The sequence below is a fragment of the Octopus bimaculoides genome, chromosome 5 (assembly GCF_046866305.1).
Source record: "Octopus bimaculoides isolate indiv1 chromosome 5, ASM4686630v1, whole genome shotgun sequence".
Taxonomy (NCBI): domain Eukaryota; kingdom Metazoa; phylum Mollusca; class Cephalopoda; order Octopoda; family Octopodidae; genus Octopus; species Octopus bimaculoides.
The window spans coordinates 108,339,044-108,363,683 of record NC_142932.1 but is presented as its reverse complement, the minus strand read 5'-3'; the positions used below and the strand labels follow the sequence as shown (position 1 = coordinate 108,363,683).

Below are 24,640 nucleotides of genomic sequence, written 5' to 3'. Positions count from 1 at the left end.
TATATATATATATATATATATATATATTTGTATGTCTGTGTTTGCCCCCCCCCCCTCCCCCAATCACTTGATAACCAATGTTGGTGTGTTTACATTCCCATGTCTTAGCAGTTCGGCAAAGGCATCCGATAGAATCAGTACCTGGGATTGATTTGTTCAACTAAAGGTGACTGTAACAAGTAAAAGTAATGACTGTTTTTATCATCATCATTTAAAGTCTGCTTTCCATGCTGGCATGGATTGGATGATTTGACTAGAAACTGGTAAGCTGCAGTAATCTGATTTGGCAAGGTTTCTACATCTGGATGCCTTTCCTAATGCCTCCTAATGCCAACCACTCCAAGAGTGTAGTGGATGCTTTATATGTGCAACCAGCATGGGTGCCACTGACCTGATACCAGCATTGGCCATAACTACAGTCTCATTTGGTTTGACAGGTGTACACAACACACAGTGTATTGCAAAAGGACTTGGTCACCAGTCACTGCCTCCATGAGGCCCAACACTCAAACGGTGCTTTTTACATGCCACCTGCATGGATGCCAGTCAGATGGCACTGGCATCAGCCATGACTACAATTTCACTTGGCTTGGACACAAGCACAGCATATTGCCCAATGCATGAAGGGCGCTTTTAACAGGTCAATTACATGACACTGCTATCAGCCACAACTATGATCTCGCTTAGCTTGATGGGTCTTAAGCATGGCATATCACCAAAGGTCTCAGTTGCTTGTCATTACCACTGTGAGGCCCAACATTTGTAGATCATGCGTCACCACCTCATCCCATGTCTTCCTGAGTCTACCTCTTCCATAGGTTCCCTCCACCGTTAGAGTGCAACACTTCTTCACACAGTTGTCCTCATCCATATGCATCACAAGACCAGACTGATTCTAGTGGTACAAAAGAAGCACCTCTTAAGATCATCCAGTAGCAATGACTTCCAAAAAACACTGAAGCCATCAACAGCCCATGCTTTTGCAAGTTGGCTTTTCATATCCTTTTCTGCAGGTGCAATGTTAGTTCTTAAGTACAATATGGACTCGACAAATTCTATAGGGTTTTGTTTGCTTGTACTTATTGCACCCTTCCAATTACAGTAGAGTTTTTGGAGCCTTGATATAAAGGCCAATAACTTCTGCCACTTTTTTCATGTCATATAGAAGAGTGGTAGCTTCTGAGACAGAATCTGCAAAGAGAGCAATATCAACAACATAAACAACATCAGTTATTGATGTGGCTGGGTGACAAGGCGTTGTAGATTTTGCTTGAGTGAAGCAAAGTTCTTTAATTTTGTCCATTAAAGTGCAAAGAATATAGTCCAGGTAGATAATAAATAGGAATGGTGCAAGCATATTACTTTGCAAGATGCCTGCATTAATATTAAAGAACTTTCCTTCAAGTAATTGTACTTTAGCTTATGTTCTTAGAGAACATCATTACAGCTACTGCACTACTGCATCTTGTGGTGTACCACATGTAAGAAAAATCTGTTCCATTTTGCATTACAGGGCAGTCAAAAGGTTTTGAGAAGTCTACAAACAGTAAGACAGCTTTTTAACCTTATCTACCACAATGATTCTCCTAACCGTAAACTGATTTTTTTTTTCTGAACCTGTATTCGTTTCTGCATAAGACTTTCACAGTTCTGGCTATATATGGTTCAGCAACAAACAATCTGTTGTAGATTCTCATTTGTCACTGTGAGAGGAAACCCTTTGTAATTTTTAGTCAAGCCTGAATTACCTTTCTTGAAAATGGAATAACACAATCTTCAGACCACTTACTAAATTACATTTTGACTGTATCCATGCTACAAAATTGAAAGAGGATATCACTGAGGTTTATTTTCCAGACTTCTTATGAAATATTATTAAAGAGCTATCTTCCTCAGTGAGCTCATATAGTGAAAAATCAGATTCATGCTTAATCGCAGTCTTTGCAGGTCTATTTGCTGGGAGATTAGCAAAGAAGAAGTTTCTGAAATGTTCCTTTTATTGGTTTCTTGCAGACATATGGATTTTAGTTTCAATTAACATGTACTTTTCCTGCCACTTTTATTGGCAGTTTATCATGCCAAGGAAGATTGTTTGTTTGCTACTGCTGCTGCTGCATGCACAATCAAATCTATTTTGCTTTCACTATATTTCTGTTGTGCATTTTTATAAGTGTAAAACTGTGCCAAGTTTTTTCTCTTTTTTTTTGAAGTTTTGGTTGGCTCTAAACAGGTGGCACACTTCAATTGTTTGTGTTGTTCAGCAACTGCTTCAGATTCTCATAGGATCTGAGATCTGATGGAAAAGCATTACTGATGAGAGGCAACAAAATTGTTATCTGTTGCATTTGGAGAGTTGGTTTCAGTTTCTCCTTGCAATGTCTTAAACTTGTATTTGAAAGAGAGAATGCATTGTTGACATACAGAGAAAATCCAGAGAAAATTCTTCCATACAGAAGAAATTTTGAGATTTTCTGCTTAATTATATTCTAGTTGATCGTATATAATGGTCAAAACTAACTCTTCATACTTTAGTACATCATTTCTCTCCTATTTTTATTTATGAATAAGTAATTAAGTTGAAGGCTTGATACTGTTGGAACAGGTTATGCATCCATAGTTTAGATCTATTTTTGAAATGTGATTTTTAAGCATGGTAGGCTATACTTTAATCTACTTATACCACAAGTACCTTTCAACAGCATCAAATCAGAACATTTTTTCATGTGGTACATCTTCCATTTGCATTATATATTAGCAGTTCCCTGTCTGCTTGTCATGCTTAGTCAATGCTGCACATCTAACGGATGATATTCAACTTGTTCCTCTCCACTCATGGCAAACTACTTGAATTTATGTTGTTTCCGGCTACACAGTATCATACATCCCATAGGTGGTGAGCTGGCAGAATCGTTAGCACGCCGAGCGAAATGCCTAGCGGTATTTCGTCTGCCGTTACGTTCTGAGTTCAAATTCCGCCGAGGCTGACTTTGCCTTTCATCCTTTCGAGGTCGATAAATTAAGTACCAGTTACTCACTGGGGGTCGATGTAATCGACTTAATACCTTTGTTTGTCCTTGTTTGTCCCCTCTATGTTTAGCCCCTTGTGGGCAATAAAGAAATAAGTATCATACATCCTATATTGTACACATAGTCTACTTTAAAACAGAAAAAAAAAATGCTATATTGCCAATAAAATAATCAATTCCCTGAATTTCAACTATTCTCAAACTCTAGTCATTATACTGTCCTTGGCAGCTTTCGTTCACCTACATATTGTCTTATTAATACTTCAAATGAGTTACGTAAAAGCTATATAGCCATCAATCGATGGCTACTCCAATGCATAAGTGCACCTAAAAGTCTGATTCTCTGAACCCTTCCACATTTTGTAAATTTCAGCTTGTTCCTTTCCTGCATTCCAGTCACAGTGACTTGACTAATGAAGATAGAGTTTTGTAGCTCTAAACTGTTAGTAGCTAGTATCTTATCCATTACTGCATTCAATTTCATTCAAATCTACAAGTTCAGAATAGCTGCAGTTGTTTTAAATAGACTCATCAATTCTATCTATGTAATATAAAGATATCCTCCATCACTATCCAGTTCTGAAATCTTTTAGAATAGTCTCAATGACTAGAATGAAATGTATACATGTTCATTCATACTGTTGAATCAGTTGCTCGCCAACTTAGCTATGAGGCTTGTTAGTCTAAAAACAAATCTTACCCAGAACTAATACACAATAACTATACTACAAATTTAAGTTTTATATTAAAAAGAATCTACAAAATAGCATGTGTATCAAAGAAAATAAAATTATCATAAACTCCATAATACAACCAAAACATTAAAATAACTGCTTAATTTGCAGAAAAATAGTAGATAATGCTATAATACTCAAACTAATAGTCAGCAAACACGATGAGGTGTAATGTAGAAATCAAAGATAAAGTTAGTACAAGCTTGAGAGATAACCTCTCCTTAGCTTGAATTATTATACTATTGCTCTGATGTTGAGAAAGGTTTAACCCTTTTGTCACCATATTTCTGTTAAAACACACTGCCCCTATTCCAATTAATTCAAAAAATAATGGAAAATTTAGTGAACTTCATCATTAACAAGCTGTTTGGAACATAAATTAACGTGAAATTTTGATGGAAGGGTTTAATTAAGGTAATTCTAAGCAGCAAGTCTCAGGTGGGTTGATATCAAAAGGGTTAAAGGAAGTGTGCAGCTCAAAAGTTGGAGAAGAGAATATAGTTGCAGTAATACCACATAATAATGAAACTGGAGCAGTAAAAACAAGGGGAAAAAAACAAAATTAAATAGACATATATAATGTAAATACTTCAAAGACAATATCTGAATCTTTAAGTTATAAATGATACAAAATGTTAGAAGAGAAAGTATATTAAGAGAAGCAATGATGAAATGAATAATAGTTATGATGAAGATATGGAATTGATAGCTAAATTGAATTTACTTGGAAATTAAGACAGAGAAAACTGATATTAAAAAAAGCAAGCCAGCTGACTTAAAATCTTGCAAGCAATGACAACTAATTGTTATTAATGTATATAATGATGCGTACAATTATTTTTCCAATTCTTTACTTCTATTTTTCAATGAGACAATAGTTTCAGCAAAACTGCTTATTTACTCAGATATTTGCTCATACTTTTGGATAAATGAATGATTGGATACCAAAACTATATAAAAAAAAATAACTAATATTTATTTTCCAAACCAGAAAAAAGAAAAAAAATCAATAATCTCCTTGACTTCCAATGTAAGAAATTATGCAATGAGATATTTTAAAACACTCATCTGAAAAGTAAAGAATCAAAACAATTTAGAAATCCAAAATTATGTGTATACACACATACATCTCAGATAACAAAATTTTGACATGAAGTATTTGGCTGCCAAAATTATAAGATCTCATAGAAAAAGGATGTAAAAAAATTTGGTAAATCAACAATGAATCTTCATAGAAAAAGCACAAGTAACTAAAAATGGGAAGAAAAAAAACAAGGCAAGATATGATGCACAGTACCTAAATTCAGTTTTCCTTTGCTAAATATCATATAGGTACTGTTTTAGGTAGTTAGATATGATAATTCTATTTTTACCCAGCAAAGCAATGGAAGCTCAGCTTAAAAGCTTACTGAATACTACTAAATTGCAAAAACTTCCTAAGAAAGTGCAAAATAAGAAAAACAATGTTGCACTCAGCACGTGATAATAATTAAATTAAAACAATACAATATATTTAGTAAAAAATTAAAACTATTCAGCAATAAGTACAAAAAAAATATCCCAACTAGCAAAAACTCTAGTGAGGACAGTAAAGAAACATCACATTGCCATTTTACAATGCAGTAGACTAAACACATGTCCTTAGTCATATATATACTAGGCATTTGTTGCATGCAATAAACTAACATTGAAATAAGATACAACAATGCCATAAAAAATATTACAGACAGAAAAAAATAGCAGAAGTGGTAAAAACTCCTTAGCTGAAAGAAGAAGGGGAATGAATGACTTACACAGTTTATAGAGTATGTTACTAAATTGTACAACATACTGCATGGACCAGCTATGCAGTTAGACAATTGAAAACATAATGCAGATTTCAGTTATGCATTAAAAGCAGATTTCTGAAATGTGCCCAAAGTGTAGTCTATAAATGACAGAAAAATGCATGTTTTTACAGGATCTTCATTTTTCAAGAAACCAAATACATAGATGCACAAAAAATGAATAACAAACTGAAAATCAAGTTAACAACAGTTTTTCTATATATTTTTTAAACCTGCTAAGGATTAATTAAAGATGCTACTCTTTGGAATAATAGAAATTTCTCATAATAAAATTATTTGGGGGGAATGAAAACACACATTTCAATTTACTTTCACAAAAATTCAGCACAAAATTACTGCAGGAGTTACTTGAACACAAACTAGATAATTCATTAAAAAAAATTCACTAATTTATATTTGCCTGACATTCTAAGCAGAGCCATGCTACCATAAAATGCCTTGTGTCAGCAGTGATTGCATCACAACTAAACTATCTGCAACACTTAAAACATTCAACAAATCTAGTTCTGACAAATTTTAAATGTTATAATTAGTCAGAAGAGGGGAAAAAATTAAAATTTTAAATTTTTGTAATATTTACTTATTCTTCCTTGGCAGAAAATATACACCCACATTTGTAACTAAAGATGGAAAATCTTTAAAAAGATTATATAAGGAATTTTGTCATTTGTTATCTTCTGATATTTTTCAACTTTTCCAGATGGCCACAAATTTGTAAGGAGAGTATCTAGTTGTTAAAGGCATGTGGACTAGTTAGTGTTGCATTCACAATCACAAAATCATGTGTTCAATTCCTGAAAAGAGCAATGCTTTGTGTTCTTGACCAAAACACACTTTGCTCCAGTTCATTCAGCTGTAAATGAATAACCCTGCAACAGACTGGCATCCTATTTAAGGGAAGGAAGTGTTATGATCTCAGCCATTTATATGTCATGAAAACCAGCTAACTACCCCTGTGTCCTAGGACTCGAGACAGGGAATGGTGATGATGATGATGATGATGATGATGATGATGGTGTATGGTTAATAGAACCAATTCAGTATTTGAGGAGGACTTATTTTATCAATATCCAAGGGATAAAAGGCAAAGTGAACCCCAGCAGAATTTGAGGCCACAACATAAAGCCACATTATAAACACTTGAAATGGTTAAAGAGAATGCAAAACTGTGCTAGAAAGAACTTAAAAATGAAGGTAGTGTTTAAAGTTCTGATCAATAATGCTTGTAACAAAGAGGATTAACTAGCAATTAGTCAATAACAATTACTGTAAAAAGTCAATATAAAGTTTTTAATAGTTACTAACCTTCAGACTGATTTAATCCTTGTGTAAATAACAATCTACACCAACAAAACAATTAAATCTAACTTCTCAATGAGATCATTAAAGTTGAGGAGTTATAAAAATATAGTCATATGTAAAGAACAATGACCTATTAGTTCAATAACTTTGGCAATATGCAAATTCATTACAATTACTAGATAGAACTTGCAATATATCCCATAACTAAAAATGCAAAAATAAATCTTAAGGGTTTCATGAGTAAGAAAAATTAGCTAAACATTACCCCAAACCAATCAAACTTTACTTTGATAATACTCTTAGAACAAAAAAACATCCTTTCACTGAAATCAGAATGTTTAATACTGAAATTTTGCAAGAAATTCATACTGACTAGCATAAACAATAAAAAGTAAAACCAGACAATGTGTCCTATCTGAAATCCAACAATACAATAGTTTAAGATTTCCACAGATCTTTCCAAATGATATGATATTAGAAATGATGATAAAAGTACCAATTATTACCATAAATGATTAACAAATGTTTCACTCAAAACGAAACAAACAAAAACCAGTCCATTAAGAACTATAGACTGCTATTTTTAATATCAATATTTTAATCTTGTTACCACCCATAGACAGAAAGACAATTTGTACAACACTTGTCACTCAACAAGTCTAAACAGGAGGATCCATGAAATAAATATAAGAAATGCTAAAAAGATAAGGAAATAAGGCTTTTCATACATAAAGAGAAACAAGAGCAAAGTTATCACCTCTCCAATCTGTCTTAATGGGTAAAACTTTAAGTATTAAAATGTTAGCCACAGCTGGAGGTATTTGTAGGTTTCCTTTTACTCCTTGATACAGCCACAGAGTAATTCAGACCCTGATCAATTTAAATACATTAATGCTCCTTATTTTATCAACTCCCAAAAGAATGAGGATTTAGCATCCCAGAGTATAAACAAGGCTTTAGAAAACAAGTTTGTTTTGTGATGGAGCACTGGACTAGGAGAGACAATGAACAGTTTGATGATGTTCTATTTTCTTAAAAAAACAAAACTTGAAAGAGAGATGGAAAGCGAGTAGGTTGAATCAAATTTGGTGGATTAACTCTGTAGATTGGGGTTATATACACAGGATTGTTAATTCTATAAGATGATATACAGTAATTCCTTGACTATTGTGGGTGCTATATTCCAAAATCTCCTGTGATAGGTGAAAACCTTGCTTAGTAGAAACAGTATTGGGATCTTTGTGATTTGACGGGCAACACTTGTTTTCTTAACGAAACACTTTCAAACTTGGGACACTGGTAGAATGTGTCATATAAAACAACAACTTCTCTTAACCTTCTTAACAAAAAATTGTACATCGCAAGTTATTTCATGTTAAAGTTGTCGTATTTCTGTAATTTCAACCAATCACTGACGTCTATTCAGCTGAATACAGTTAGTGCTGTTCGGTGTCAAGTGTGTTATTCCCTGTTTAATTATATCATTATTCCCTAGTAAGGGTTTAGGGTGTTAGGGTTCGGGTTAGGGTTATGAGTTATAAGGGTTAGAGTTAAGGTCATGGCAAAAATAATCATAACCCTAACCGTTATCCTAAAACTAACCCTAACTCTAAAACCCGAACCCTAACCCTAAAACCTTAAAGCTAAAACCAGTACAAACGCACGAACGATGTCATAAATAACAGTAACAAACAAAATATATATACCACTGATAGTTGTTGTTGACAACGGATAGGTTTTGTTGACAAACAACGGCACTAATTTTATTCAAGGGAAAAAATCCCGTAACACCATTGTTTACATTCCCCGGCGTAATTGTTTTCACCTCAATAGACGTCAGTGATTGGTTGAAATTACCGAAATATGACAATTTTTTACATGAAATAACTTAGTATACAAATTTTTTTATCTGTTCTATAACACAAAATATACAAGTATTCGAAGTTTGAAAGTGTTTCGGTACCAAAAACACTACATAAAAAAATGTTGCCCGTCAAATCACAAAGATCCCAGTACTGTACTGTATTTTTTAAATTTTTTTTTTTTTTTTTTATAATTTGTATATATTTACTTTATTATAAATGCAAAACAGCACCACGGAGGAATGGACATAAGCTTAAATAATCCACAATAGGTGAACTGCAATATAGTGAAGGTTTACTGTACACCAATATATAATTTGTATCACAGACACAAGTACTGACCCAAGTACTTGACTGGTACTTTACTTTGTTGACCCTAAAAGGACAAAGGGCAAAATCGAGCATGGCAAGGTTTGAACTCAAAACATAAAAAACCATAACTAAATAATTTTCAAATTTTGATACAAGGCCAGTAATTTCACTTTAAGAGGGGAGGGGGGTTAGTTGATTACATCAGTCCCAGAGCTCAACCAGTACTTATTTTATTGGCCTGGAAAAAGTAAAAAGCAAAGTCAACTTTGGCAGAATCTGAACCTTAAAAGTAAAAGCCAGGAGAAATGACACTAAGCAGCAAGACATTTTGTACAGTGCTCTAACAACTCTGCCAATACACCATTCCATTATACAACAATATATGACTAATGCTAGCAACCAATGATTTCAGAGTTGGTTGCTAAATCTTCACATGAACACCCCCATCTCCACTCTTTGTTCTGCTGTCTCAGTAAATAACACATTAAAGCTTAAATAGACACCAGTTTCAACTATATATATATATATATATACACACACACACACTTACTCATATATAGGCAAGACTGACAATTTTTATCAGTGTTGACTGCATTTAGATTAATGTCAAGCATTACCAGGCAGCTCGTTCCAATTGACAATTAGATTTTGAAGTTCAACAAAGACACTCAGCTGAAGTGATTCATATTAGACTGAATCAAAATCATAAGATTAATTTTTTTTTTTTTTTTACATATACATAGCTTCACCTAGAACAAATGTTTTAACAAAAGGAAACAATTTTAACTGTAAACAGTCTTTTTAATATACATTGAGGGAAGTTATATATTCTATCAACAGTCAATGTTTGCATTTATTTTTTTATCTTATTTTTCCAAGTCTATACATTTTCCTTGCTGATTGTCAGTCAAGTTTGTTCTTTTTCAGAGTTACTGCCCTCCTGTATGGGCTAAAGGATCATGTCTTGCTCAGATGTATTGGTTTTGGCATAGTCTCTATGGTTGGATCCCTTCCAAACACCAACTATTATAAGATGTACTGGTAGAGTTTTTGTGTGTGGAGGGTACCAACACTGGAGAAGTTTTTATGTTCTTGGAAGACTAAAGAGTCCCCCTGACTTTATTATGTTGTCTCTGCTCAATTCACCAACCTCTTTACAGACTGGTATTGTGTAGTTTATTATGGCACCAGCATTGGTGAGGTTGCCTTGCAACTTGCAACAAGACTATACAGTTCCTACTACTCTGAGAGGTAGAACACAAGAAAGAGTGACAACATGGGACAAATTTCAAAATATTCCCTTAACTGGCATCAAAATAATTAATAGGTCCCTCATCATTTAGTGTTCACTTTTCCATGTTTGCATGGATTAGACAGAATTTGGTGAGGCAAATTTTCTATGGCTGGCAGCCCTCCTCATCACCAACCCCGATGTTTCCAGGCAAGGTAATATTTCTCTATGGGTCAGACATGATTTTCATGAAAGACTGGAAACTAATAACACCACCTGTGATACACGTTTACAATCATCAAATGATGTCAAGACAAGTGTACACACAAACACACACCCATGGACTTCTTCCAGTTTCCATCAACCAAATCTATTCTCAAAACTTTGGTCAACCCAGAGCTATAGTAGAAGGCACTTATCCAAGGTTGCATGGTTAGGAAACTAGCTTCTTAACCACACAGGCAAGCCTGTACCTTGGAATTGAATTCAAGAACATATGGTTAGGAAGTAAGCTTCTTAATCACACAACCACACCTGTACCTGCACATAACCACACCTGTACCTTTTTATATATTTTATATATATATGCACCTACAGAGAATAGGCTGAATAATGTCAGGTGTGAAAATCACCATATGTTACAAGAATAAAACAAAATTGGGTAAAGTTAAAAAATCATTAAGACAATAAAGCTGATTCACAGCTAAGTTAAGGCAGATCCTTTGAGCCTACTTCCTCACCACTGTACTAAGATATATATATATATATATATATAATTAGGGTCTCCAAGAGAAATTTCCCATAGCACAACAAAACTGCCTTCGGGCCCCAAAAGGAAGAATTCCCTCTAAATTCAAGGGCCCTATGAAATTTTTTCTTTTTAGGGAGGAGCCCAGCAGATAGTCTTCATCCTAGGCCCATTGCCAGACTTTGGTGCCTGGGGGTCTTGAGAATATTCTGGGTCAGCATTAATTTGTTATAATGCTAAACTGGAGTTTTGAAATTAGGGTATCACTGTAAATCTGAGGGTGCACCATTGAATAGTGATGGAGCAGTGCCGTCCAATGCACCCTGCTTAGCAACAGGCATGCTCGATTCTCTCCTTGATTCCCCATGCCCCAGGTCAATGTACCAGCTGATTCCACACCTCTTAAGGGCGCTGTGTATATTTATCTTTTCACAATACAGCCACATTTGAAATGATCATCTAATAACAAATCATAAAATACTTAGCAAGTATTTATCTAAATAAACCAATCAAACATACCAATGCGTGGAAGGGTAAACAATTGGAATTTTAAAATTCAAACATAGTGTTTGACAAAGGATAAAGTTACAATAGCTCATCACAGGAAATAAATACTGGAAAAGCCTGAAAAATTAAGCTTCTAACTCATTACTGAATCCAAGGCTGCTTAACATGAAACAGATTACAAAACTTAATTAGTCGTAATCGTTACCATATTTACAAAATAATGATTGTGACAGTCATCCAAAATCTATTTTCTATTCTAAAATAAGATCTCAGGCAAGTGTTGGCAGTAAAACTAATTCTCAAGTTCCTGAGAATATAATTCAGTTCAGCAAACAACTGACATAAAATATGAACTCAATTATTGCAAGGATATTAAGTAGAATTGCTCAGATAAAGATTTTAATTAGCTCTTGAAAGTAAATACTTATTCTAATTTAACACATAAAACCTGCACCTCCTCAACTGCAACTTTGCTAAAAAAATTTAATGTTTTGCTAATGATAAGAGAAATCTAACGTGTAGTTAATGTAATTTTTATAAAATCATTAAACTACAAATAATACAACAAATATTAGTTTCAAATTTTCGCAACCATGAGGGAAAAAGTCAATTAGATCAACTCCAGTACTCAACTGGTACTTATTTTATCAAAGGATGAAAGGCGAAGTCAATCTCAGTGGAATTTGAACTCAGAACGTGAAGACAGACAAAAAGCCACTTAGCATTTTGCCCAGCATGTTAATGATTCTACCAACTCATTGCCTTAATAAAACAAATATTAAAAACGATTATGGTTTCAAAATTTGGCACAAGGTCAGTCGATTACACTCTTCCCAATGCTCAACTGGTACTTATTTTATCAACTCTCAAAGGATGAAAGGCAAAGTTGACCTCAACAGAATTTGAACTCTGAAGAAATGTTGCTAAACATTTTGTCTGGCGTGCTTATGATTCTGCCAGTTTGTTGCTTTAATAATAAAAATAATTTTTAGAGACAAACTCAGAGAATATCATAACACTATCAGAGAAGCATACACTTAATCCTTTATGCTTGTTTTATGAAAATTAACCAAATTTTGAATATGAAATTAAAATGATAAATTCCTTTCATTTTGCAATCGTCATATTACAGCAAGAAAACAAAACTCTATCTTATCTGTAATCATACAAAGCCTGGAAAATGTTCATAGGTTCTATTGCCAGAAATATTGCACAAGCTTGGTCTTCAGTGGTCCAAGAAAGTTCTAACAATAGTGTTAATATTAATGATCTCTTAAGTTTGATAAAACAAAACAAATTAGTAGTAAAGGATCATAGGTGATTGACTCCTACTCTGCTCACAACCGATATTTACTGGAGCCAATGAGAGAGAGAGCCATTATGTAGCAAATTGACCTGTAAAGAAATACCTCCCTCTAATCAAACCTACCATATTAAAAAAAGAACACGTTGGAGAATGGAGCCACAAATACATTGCCTGAAATATAGACAAGATAGTCAAGGCTGGAACATTTTTTATCGTAAGACTAGTTAAAGCCTGGACTAAGCTGACGGTTAAACAATAACTGGTATTTATTTTTATCAAACCAGGAGGAAAGGAAAGTAAAGTTAACTCTAAATCATAAATTAAAATATAAACATAACTAAATATTTAGTCCAGTACTGTTTTTATCTCTCATTAGCCTAAAATAAAAATTAATAAAATAACACCATCCATAAGAAATTTTGATCAACCCATGTCAGTATAGAAAGCAAACATTAAATGATGATATCAAAGAGTACAATTACATTGATTTGACAAGTTGGTAGTCTTCCTTGAAGACAGCTAAGTCTTAGCATACAATATAAATGACAAAACTATTAGTTTACACTGCATGTATTTCTTTTCCTTACTATCTCTATCAACAAGTCTGTTTGATTAGTGCTGGTTTCAATATTTCAACAAAGAAATGTTATGAAATATGATTAGGAGTAGTGATTTGAAAAAGTCATTGAGAACATTGATCTATGGGTCAAAAGTTTATAACTGTTGCTTGCATTTCATAAGTTCCTCAGCAAAACATTCATTTTACATGTCCAAGTTTACAAAACCAAAAGTTAAATATCAAATCTTTCTGAGAAAATTATCTGCTTTGGCATAAGACTCCAGTAAAAACAGTCTCCACTTCATCTCATGATATATACCTCATCTGATTTCATACCCTATCTAACTACAGGCAACAAACTAGCAGAATTGTTAGAGTGTTAGCAAATGTTTTGTAATATTTGTTCTAGCCCTTTAAATTCTGAGTTCAAATCCTGCTGAGGTCAACTTTGCATTTCATCCATCTGGGGTAGATAAAGTAAATTACCTGCGAAATACTAAGGTTGATATAACTAACTCTTTCCACTCAAAATTACTGGTATTTTGTCTAAATTGGAAACTATATCCTATCTGATTACAAACCATCACTCTATTATCTTCTAGCACACTTGAAACTGATGCAAAAAGAGATATGCTAGAATCTGAAGTAATGTAGTGACAATAAAAATAAGACTCAATAAAAATATGAATATACAACAAATGCTATATTAGTTCAAAAATGAGAGTGTATCACTACGAAAAACACTGAGGAACTCATTAATAATGAATTTTAACATATTTTTCTCAAGCATTGCAGGATAACAAACATGCAAAAATCTCTCTACACATCTGGCTAATATCCAATTATTACCTTTATTACTACAGAAGGACACAATGTAATGACTCCAGGGTTTGCACATGATCTAGGGCACAGAAGGGACCACTTAGAAGTAGTTCTGTAAGAAGTCATTAATCACATTTCATTAATATTCATCTCAGAACTATTTCCAATGCCAATTACTGCACACTATGATAAACTTGTTTCATTTTTTTTTTTTTTTTCTCAATTACAAACTCATTGTTTACAAACACCCCCAACTAGTTTAACAAATATATAAGAAAGATAATCAAATGGACTTTACATGAGCTTCTAATTTACTAATGCCTACTCTGAAAGGTTTCAGCATATTAAAGCAGTAATAAGCACAAAGTAGAAATAGTGCAATCTGAAAATTAAACTGCTGTGTCCTTTGAATAGAATATTGTACATTATAGGCATAGGCATGGCTGTCTAGCTAAAATATTCACTTTGCAGTCACATGGTTTCGGTTACAATCCTACTGCACAGTATCTGGGACAAGTGTTTTCTATTACAGCCCCAGGCCAATCAATGCCTTGTGAGTGAATTTGGAAAAGGGAAACTGCCTGGAAGTCTTTCATATATCATCATCATCATCATCATCATCATCGTTTAACGTCCACTTTCCATGCTAGCATGGGTTGGACAATTTGACTGAGGAGTGGTGGAACCCGAAGGCTATACCAGGCTCCGATCTGATTTGGCAGAGTTTCTACAGCTGGATGCCCTTCCTAACGCCAACCACTCTGAGAGTATAGTGGGTGCTTTTACGTGTAACCCGCACGAAGGCCAGTCAGGCGATACTGGCAACGGCCACGCTCAAAATGGCATATTTTATGTGCCACCTGTATAAGAGCCAGTCCAGGGGCACTGGCAACGATCTCGCTCGAAAGTCCTTACACATGCTGCAGGCACAAGTGTTAACTATTATTAAAATTAATTTTGTAAATCAATCAAAATGATCAGACTTTGATTCTTTAAGGACATCCTGTTTGTAACTTCATAACAGGCACAGATATGGGCCATGTGGCTAAGAAGTTTCCACTGCAACAATGTGGTTTCAGGTTCGATTTCCCCATATGGTACCTCGGTCACATTTTATCAAAGAGTCAAATCAATCAAACATTGTGAATTAAATTTGATAGAGAGAAACAGTGTGGGAACCCACCGAGGTGTCTGTTCCTGTTGCTTTATTGATAGATTTACACTGGAATCTGCATTGTACCAATTATTTTAGCTAGCTCTCTGATCTACAGAGAACTTTGTGTAACAAGTATCAGACATCCAAGTCTGTCACAGGAAGCAAAACAAGAATACAAAGAATATAAACACATTCTACACTGCATTGGTTTTCACATTAAATAATTGTGAATGAAATAAAATACTAGGCTTAATTAGTTTGACTGAATGCAGATTTCAAAAGAATGTAGAGATATAGGCACAGGAGTGGCTGTGTGGTAAGTAGCTTGCTTACCAACCACATGATTCCAGGTTCAGTCCCACTGCGTGGCATCTTGAGCAAGTGTCTTCTACTATAGCGTCGGGCCAACCAAAGCCTTGTGAGTGGGTTTGGTAGACGGAAACTGAAAGAAGCTCATCATATATATATATATGTGTATATGGATGTGTGTGTGTGTGTGTGTGTGTCCAACATCGCTTGACAACCGATGGTGTGTTTACATCCCCGTAACTTAGCGGTTCGGCAAAAGTGACCGATAGAATAAGCACTAGGCTTACAAAGAATAAGTCCTGGGGTCGATTTGCTCGACTAAAGGTGGTGCTATATGTTTTTATCTTTGTGTGTCTTTGATACCCCTAACTGCTTCACAACAGTAACCTAGTGGTTCAGTGAAAGTGATTGATAGAATAAGCACCAGACTTTTAAAAAACAACAGAAGAACTGGGGTCAATTAATTCAACTAAAATTTTTCAAGGTTATGCCTTACCATGATCACAGTCCAACGACTGAAACAAGGAAAAGCTAAAAAATAAAAATCAGATCTATTGAAACAATTTCTTGACAACAAAGAATTCTGGTGTCTATCTGCCCATTTCACAGAAAGCTTTCTTTGACAAAAGGTTCCATATTGAATAATTAGTGGTACTGAAGATACTATATCCTGATGGAGACAGCTATAGGAAGTGCCTAGCAATTAAACATCTATCTTGTATGTTTTATCGAAGAAAATATAGTGTTTGATATTTTGTAAGTAGACAAGAATTGAAGACACTACCTATCAGTGTGTGATGGCAAGGGAATTTTTTCAAGCATGTTTGCATGGTTCTCAGTTCAATTCCATTGTCAACACCTCAAACATAGCCTCAAATAATCAGTTGGCACAAACTATGTAGACAACTTATGTGTGCATGTGTATTCATTGTTGGGGAACAATCTGGAACAGTACTCAATACATTGTGGAAAATCTGATGTAAATAGGCCACTAGTGAATATATATATATATATATATATATATATATATATATATATATATATATATATGATAGCAGTTTCTTCGTGTCCAAAGATTATGAGAAAGAGTGGCATGCCTTCAAGTAGCAAGTAAACCAATCATCCTTGAACCTGCAGGGCTTTTTCAATCCACACAATCCAATCCTACTCTTTAGACTTGGACATCTGACCACAGTGGCTCAGTGAGCTAAGAAGGCTGTATTGACCAACAAGCCGTTGGTTTTACATTAGAGTGGCCTTCTCCTGAGTGAATTGCTTCACAGGAGTGGAGAGTTCCATCTAACCCAGAGGGCACCAGACTGCCTGAGTGATTGCTTCATTTGCTGTTAGGGCTGATTCCCCAAACCTTTTCCTTTCACAGGAACCTTGGAATTTCTTCTATAACATATTAATTAACCCATAGCTGGGACCCTGACAAGTGCTACTACTCCAGGTGAAGGCAGACCTGGGAAAAATAGTAATCAAGAAGTGATTCCACACTCCTCAAAATACAAGTATTCCTGAACCAGGGTCCTACTATCAGATGCAATTTAAAGTCATACCCAACACACACACACACACACAATGTTGAACTGTTAATCCCTGCACATTTTCGTTTTCTCTCCTTTTTTTTTTTCTCTCAATCTCTTCTGTCTAAGAGCATACGCTTGAAACATCAAAGATTTTTCCATTCTTCCCAAACATTAAACTAATACATCTGCTTGTTCCTTCATTTGCCTTTGTCTTGTTTTCTGTAAATTTTAACTATTTCAATTTATTAACTTTGGGGTTATGAAATAGTGCAATTCACTCAGAATTAGTTATATTATTTGTTAAATTCAGATGAGTTTGTTTTTGTTTTGGAAAGAATAGAATATAAAAGCTTTCACTTTTATATAAATAACTATGGAAGACTGGTGGGAATATTATCTGCATGGACTTCAAGGGGTTGGTTGCTATTTAGTTAGATAATTTAAGAGTTAGTTTTGGTTTACTTACTGAATTTATTTACCGATACTGCTTTTGTACATAGGGTAAATGTGTTTCTTTGTTGTAATTTAATTAATAATGTTAGTGTTTAATCCTTCCTAGAATTAAGATTGAATGAATGTGGTGATATATATGGTATGCTTGTTCCCAAACAACACTTATTTTAGTGCTGTTGACACTGCCAGATTGAATGGTACTGCCCATGTGTCGAAACCATAGTGATATATGTGGGGCAGCTGATGATGGAGGTATGTTGGATTGTTGATATGGCTGTTATTGTATGTGCAGGATAGTTTTATAGGACATTTATTTGATATATATATAAAATTTCCTTCTTTTGAGTATGCTGGTATTCAGAGTAATCTGCTGAAAATACTTATTTAAGGTCTTACCAAGACTATCACTGCTTTTGCCAGGTTCCTTTCCAGTAAGAGGATGCAAGATTAGAACTTAGGAAACAGAGCCAAAGCAAATACCACAAAGTATCTCATCTGTTTTAACATCCCACCATCCTGAATTGGAACTTTTCACTCAGAAGGGTCAAAGGCAAAACTGATCTAACTGGGATTTAAAATCAGGGATAGAGAGCTAGAACAAATACTACATCATCATCGTTTAACGTCCGCCTTCCATGCTAGCATGGGTTGGACGATTTGACTGAGGACTGGTGAAACCGGATGGCAACACCAGGCTCCAATCTAATTTGGCAGAGTTTCTACAGCTGGATGCCCTTCCTAACGCCAACCACTCAGAGTGTAGCGGGTGCTTTTACGTGTCACCCGCATGAAAACGGCCATGCTCGAAATGGTGTCTTTTATGTGCCACCCGCACAAGAGCCAGTCCAGGGGCACTGGCAACGATCTCGCTCGAAAACCCTACAAAGGCCAGTCAGGCGGTATATATATATATATATGTGTGTGTCTGTAGGTATTGTCGTCGTCGTTAATGTTCATATATGTGAGTGTGTATGTGTGTCAGTGTATATGTGTGTGTGTGTCTTTCGATGATCTATATCAGTAAAAAATGAGAACATCAGTGAGAAAACTGAAACAAATCAGTGGTCTTTGAACAAAGAATCTTGTAGATATATGTTCTAAAGACCCACCATGTAGATATTCATTTGGCACATCAAAAATATTGTGATCTGGTGATTGTCCCATTAAATACCCACAACTAATGATGCTATAGCTCATGAATTATGATATAAAATGATATATAAATGAGCATATGTTCATTAATGGTTAGTCTTCAGATTTCTATTCATTGTAGATCTTAAGGCAATCACACAAACATTCAGAATTGGGCACTCAATAGAACTTTGGAATGCCAAGAACACAAGTTTTAATAGCAGAGTCCACAAAATCCCAACAGCATCAGTGAAATGGGTTTGATCTAGGAACAAAAAGAAGCAAAAGATATTTGTATCCATTGTTGGGGAACAATCTGGAATAGAACTCAAAATGCTGTGGAAAATCTATATAGCCAATGAAAATATCCAGATATCCTATTGCTACAAAAGTAGCAACAGGATATCTGGATACTCTAGATGCATTGTTAAAGCAGACAAACAGTTATGAACTAAATACCTTGGGCTACAAAGATAGCAAGTTGGATATGTTTTACTAGATATGATTCATAATCAATGTGATATACTCATTGCCAAAATTAAAAACGGTGCTTCTTATCTCTAACAGATGAATAGCAAGGTAGACTATATAAATTGATAAGATGAGACCTATATCTGTCTCATCTATGAGATGAAATAGGGTCAAAACACATGAAAAGCTGCTATATTAAAGGCCTTTTCCTACACAGGTCAACTTGAAAAACATGATAAAACAGGTTTAGAAAAGATGATGTAAGCACAGCCAAAGATTTACCATAGTTCAGATGAGTTAAATATAACTATATATATGTGTGTGTGTGTGTGTGTGTGTGTGTGTGTTTAACAGAATATCTTGAGGAATTACAATCATCATTTCATCTTTGTTTTCCATGCAAGCATGGATTGGACAATTCAACAGGATCCAATAGTTTGGAGGAACATATCTTGCTCCAGTGTCTCAGTTTTGGCATGGTTTATACAGATGGACACCCTTCCTAACACAATCCACTCTACAGAGTGTACTGGGTGTTTTTCTTGTTTGTTTTTGTTTTGTAATACCAACACTAATGCAGTCATCTTGTAATTCACAAGACTAAAATGCACCCTCGGTTAAAAGGGAAAACAATAGAAGTAAGCTTCATATGAAGAATTGAGACATTACAGTATGATAGAAATGACAAGAACATGCTTGTTGTTGTGGAAGAGATTCGTGGCCGCTCTATATTATATATGGGTGGAAACCATTAAGATAAAGATAGCAGTGACAAGGTACCAGAGCATTCACAAAGTACAAGATGAATAGAAGAAAACATAAGATCAGGAAGGGTGTCTGGGGTGAGTTGCACTAATATAATGGGAATACCTAACAATTAATTCACATATATAAAATATTAAATGAATATAAATATAAAATGAAAAACTGCGAAATATCTCGAGAGTTGAGATGAATAATTTGAGTGCAAATGGACAGTTGTGCAAAGGTTCAAATCCTTATTTGTTTTCTATTGTTTTCAGCAATACGAAAATTTGGGTGGTGGTATGTTTTAAACTCCTAAAGCATTCCAATGTATTCTGAAATAACTAATTTCCTATCTAAAAAAAAGAAGAAAAAAACATAGTAGTTGCAGATACGACAAACTGTCTCCAGCCAAAACACAAAATTTATATAAGCACCCACATTCAAGCAGATATATAAATTTGACGAATAAAGCTATTCTGTACAAAGTTGTTAAATACACTTTGAGGGGAAAAAATGGAACAAAATGCCAAATATATTATTTATGCATTAACGTGCACAGATAAAATACTTCGAAATAGCGTTTAGAGAATGAATACATTATATCACCTACATAGGGATGACACATTAACTAAAACGGGAGGGGGTTATTCCTTAAATTTTTCATTACTAGAAATAAGAATCTTGACTAGACTGAAAAACTATAAAAATCACAAACTGACGACGAGGGTCGTCTGTTCAGTCAGCACCAACCTGGGTCAATCGCGTTTAAAACAAAAGAGCAATGCACACCGCCTTCTCCTCTGGACAGGACACAACATATATTTTATAATTTCTTGCCTCACTACCTCAGCATGTTAGCGCTCACTCTACCTTTTCATGCAACAGGACCCTTCGCCATGTCTGTCATTATTTTATCTCATAATACCATTCAGCGTTCATTCACTAAAACACTATATATTTTTTAGTCATTCAAAGATCTTGCAGCAAAAGTTAGACTATGAGCCGATGAGGCTCAATAAGATCGGAACTTGTTCAGATTTGTCACTAAGATAAAGATCTGACTCACTATTCCACCTCATTTTATTTTCAATTTAAATTCTGGGGTCATCTTTACTGCATTCTTAACCAGAATTAAGCCATTTAGATAATTGTTCCATCGCTTAATAAGAATTTCTTGGCTCACTACTACATTACGCATATTAGCGTACACTTTACTATATATTGCAGTCTGCTTTCCTGCTAACCTGAAAGCAGATTCTCTTGTGTATTGTGAACCTGACAGCCACAAGACATCTGCACTCACCTCATTCTACTTGAAGCGATCTGCAATTTCGTATCAGACAAAAAAAGCGCAACAGTAATGAGACATTAAGGATAATGCTATAGATGGGATAAAACTGAATATTCTTGATTACAATGAAATTAAATTGGTTTAAATGTTTCTTCAACCAAAAATTAAGGATAAAGAATCCATTTGAATTTTGAGAAATCTTTCAATCACAGACATCTACTTATTGCAAATATTTGAAGTCGGAATACGCCCAACAAATGTACTACTGGGATTATATTGTTTTCAATGACAGCCAACATTTCCGTATTCCTTTATGACATAGTAAATGATATTGTGAAAGAATTCTTTGGAAAATGATAAGCATAAACTAACGTGTTGGAATATCCTCCTCGATCTCCTACAATAAAAGCAAAAAACACAACGAATATTGTCTTTAGCTCTTATCAACAATAAATAATTGAAACCGTGGTTTATATTAAAAATTCTTGAAAAAGCAGATATGAAGTGTTTAGATAGATATGAAGTGTTTATCTTTCAAGTGAAGAAATAATTCATTGTTAGATCATTTTCTTCAAAATTACTGAATGCTAGAATTGCATCGATAGTTCCATACATTTTCACAGAGACCAACATTGACGCCACCACATAATAAAGAAGTTTTTAACGCAACAAATGATGACACCAAAAATATATATATATATTTACAAGACGTGTCCGTAAATAAATTGTATTAATTTCAACAACTTTTTTCCGTTAGTTTTGCGCAACAAACATCGTTTAATTTTTCAATAAATTGTTTATTTTCATGTTTAAAAGACTACAGTAACCACAATGACTTGTTGATGGCTTTCCTCGCTTTCAACTTGTACAAATATTCTTTTCTATCATAATATAGTTGACAGTCAAATGAAACATTCATCCGTCCATCTATTTATTCCATCCGACGAATTATGACAAAATGGCCGTCTTAAATGTTTACAACGTATTTTTTAAAAAGAAAAGACTTATTCGAAGGAAATAACACATTTATAACACGAAAAACAGCTTTATAAAATCTATTTAATATCTCGACCATAGAGAGTTACCTTCATTTTATTCTCATACGGCATAATCGGAAAACTAAGTGAAAGTTCGAGTCGATAGTGTTTTCTAAGAGAAATTGAAAATTAAAGAAAAATCTAAGGTGAGTTTTATAGAATTAAAGAGCTGTATGCATTATTAAAGGGAAAGAATGATTTCCATTTAAATCTTTCAATTCATTTAAAAACAATATATTTACACAAAACAAATGCAATCAATCTGACACACACACAAGCACAGGTAACGGTTCCAGATAAATCTCGATTTCACTCAAAGCATACATTGCAGCATGATCAAAATTCACACAAGTGTGACAAAAACTACTATTTTAGTACTTAATGCATTCATCAAAATATATCCACAGACTGATCAGAGAGTAACAATTGAAATAAACTTTAATTAGAATTGCTTACCCAAAGAGGCGGGGGGTATCAATCCTTATTTTCAGCGTAAATGTTTACCAAATGACCAAGAAACAATCAGCGATCATGACAGTTATAATTTTGAATCTCTGTTATATACTCACCTCAGATTGGGTGAAGATGACGTCACTCAGCGCCCTCTAGCTTTCTAAGAAAGATAACTCAGATCGTATGCTGCAACGAACTGCATATTCAACAGTTACTTAACACATATTCGAAATGTTTACATTCCTATATATGTTGCATCCTGTCACTGAGAAAGCTCATTAACAAACATTACGAAATTCTTAGCTAACATGGTACGCTTGTGTAATAATACCACTAACATAATGATGGTAGAGATGGACTATATGTAATCTGAACCTTTCCCCCCCTTATTTATTTATTTTTTTTACGGAATCCCACGTTTTAGGCTATGGAGATTCCGATTCTGAACAAAAATTTTTTGAAAAATTTCAATTCCCCCACCACCACCACCACCACCAAGCAGGCTATTTACATGCTAGAAATAACAGCCAAATCTCACAAAACTAGTGTTAGGGTTAGGGTTAGGGTCAGGGTTAGGGTTAGGGTTAGGGTCAGGGTTAGGGTTAGGGTTTGAGTTAGGGTTAGGTTTACCCTGTGGATCTATATAAAAACCGGGGGGGGGGGGGGGTCGAAATTTTGAAATTGAGATTTTTGAAAATTTTTTTCCAGAATCGGATTCTCCATGGTCTGAAACATAGGATTCCGTAAAAAAAAAATTTAAAAGTGGGGGTATACCCAGATTACATATACTCCATCTCCACCATAATGATAATCATTTTTAATTCATTAACTTGTTTACATTTCATTTTCTACGTTCGGTATATTATCAGTTCATCCGTCGTTGTCGACAATGACCAAGGACATTACATGGGAGAGACGAGGCACAGTGTGTACGGCTGTGACCAATTAATGCGAAGCGTATTCGGGAGGCTCTGCCACTGTTCGGGCACTGGTGTTCTGTTGGGACCGAAGGCAAGGATTTGGCTCTCGACTTGCTGTTTTCTTTGTACCCCAGCGATCCCGTTCCGTTCGTAGGAGATGGCACCTCTGTTGGTTCAGCTTCGTTAAGCTGGGCAGTCTTGTGTTTGCGAGGGAACTGTAATGCGAGGAAATAAGAAACAATTCGCCTACCTTCTCGTCGTTTTGCCGGCCAGCTGTACTGAATCTAAAACTTGTGCCCAGCCCGCGCGGTCAAACTAAAGCGATTGACCCGGTGACAAAAATTTAAAAAATTAGTATTATAGGTGTAAAACAACTTGCTGGGAACGAATATGAAGAAAAAAATGCGCGCTCGCGAATGGGGGTGGGTGGGGAGAGGGCTCGGAACATTCACACAGGGAATGTTCCGAGACGCCTCACCGGAGCCAAGAAACAAAAGAAAAATAGTGTAATAGATGTAAAACGACTTGCTCTGAACGAATATGCAAAAAAAAGATGCGCGCTCGCGAAAGGCGGGGTGGGGAGAGAACTCGGAACATTCACATCGTCACACATCGTCAGTCGATGGCCTCTAAAGTAAAGTGTTTGACCCGAGCTCAAAAACAAAAAAAAAATTAGTGTAATAGGTGTAAAACAACTTGCTGTGAATATATATATATATATATATATATATATATATATATATATATATATATATATATATATATATATATATATATATATATATATAAAATTATAATACAGGGTATCTAAGAGATACCGCCACGCTGAAAAATAGCAGTCAAATCTTGATTCTAAACCACAATAAATGTCCACATAGCACAAG

The 24,640-nt window shown here is 34.7% G+C and overlaps 1 protein-coding gene across 4 annotated transcripts in view; it reads right to left on the bottom strand.

Moving 5' to 3' along the window:
- LOC106875789 (cytoskeleton-associated protein 5) overlaps positions 1-22,993 on the bottom strand; it is a 92,355-nt gene extending 69,362 nt beyond the window's left edge. For 3 of the 4 annotated variants that reach the window (XM_089351818.1, XM_089351817.1, XM_089351820.1), the window contains exon 1: positions 22,840-22,946. The gene's annotated coding sequence lies outside the window, so the exon portion shown is untranslated. The other variant, XM_089351819.1, reaches the window with a different exon arrangement.
- Between the last annotated feature and the right edge of the window lie 1,647 nt (positions 22,994-24,640).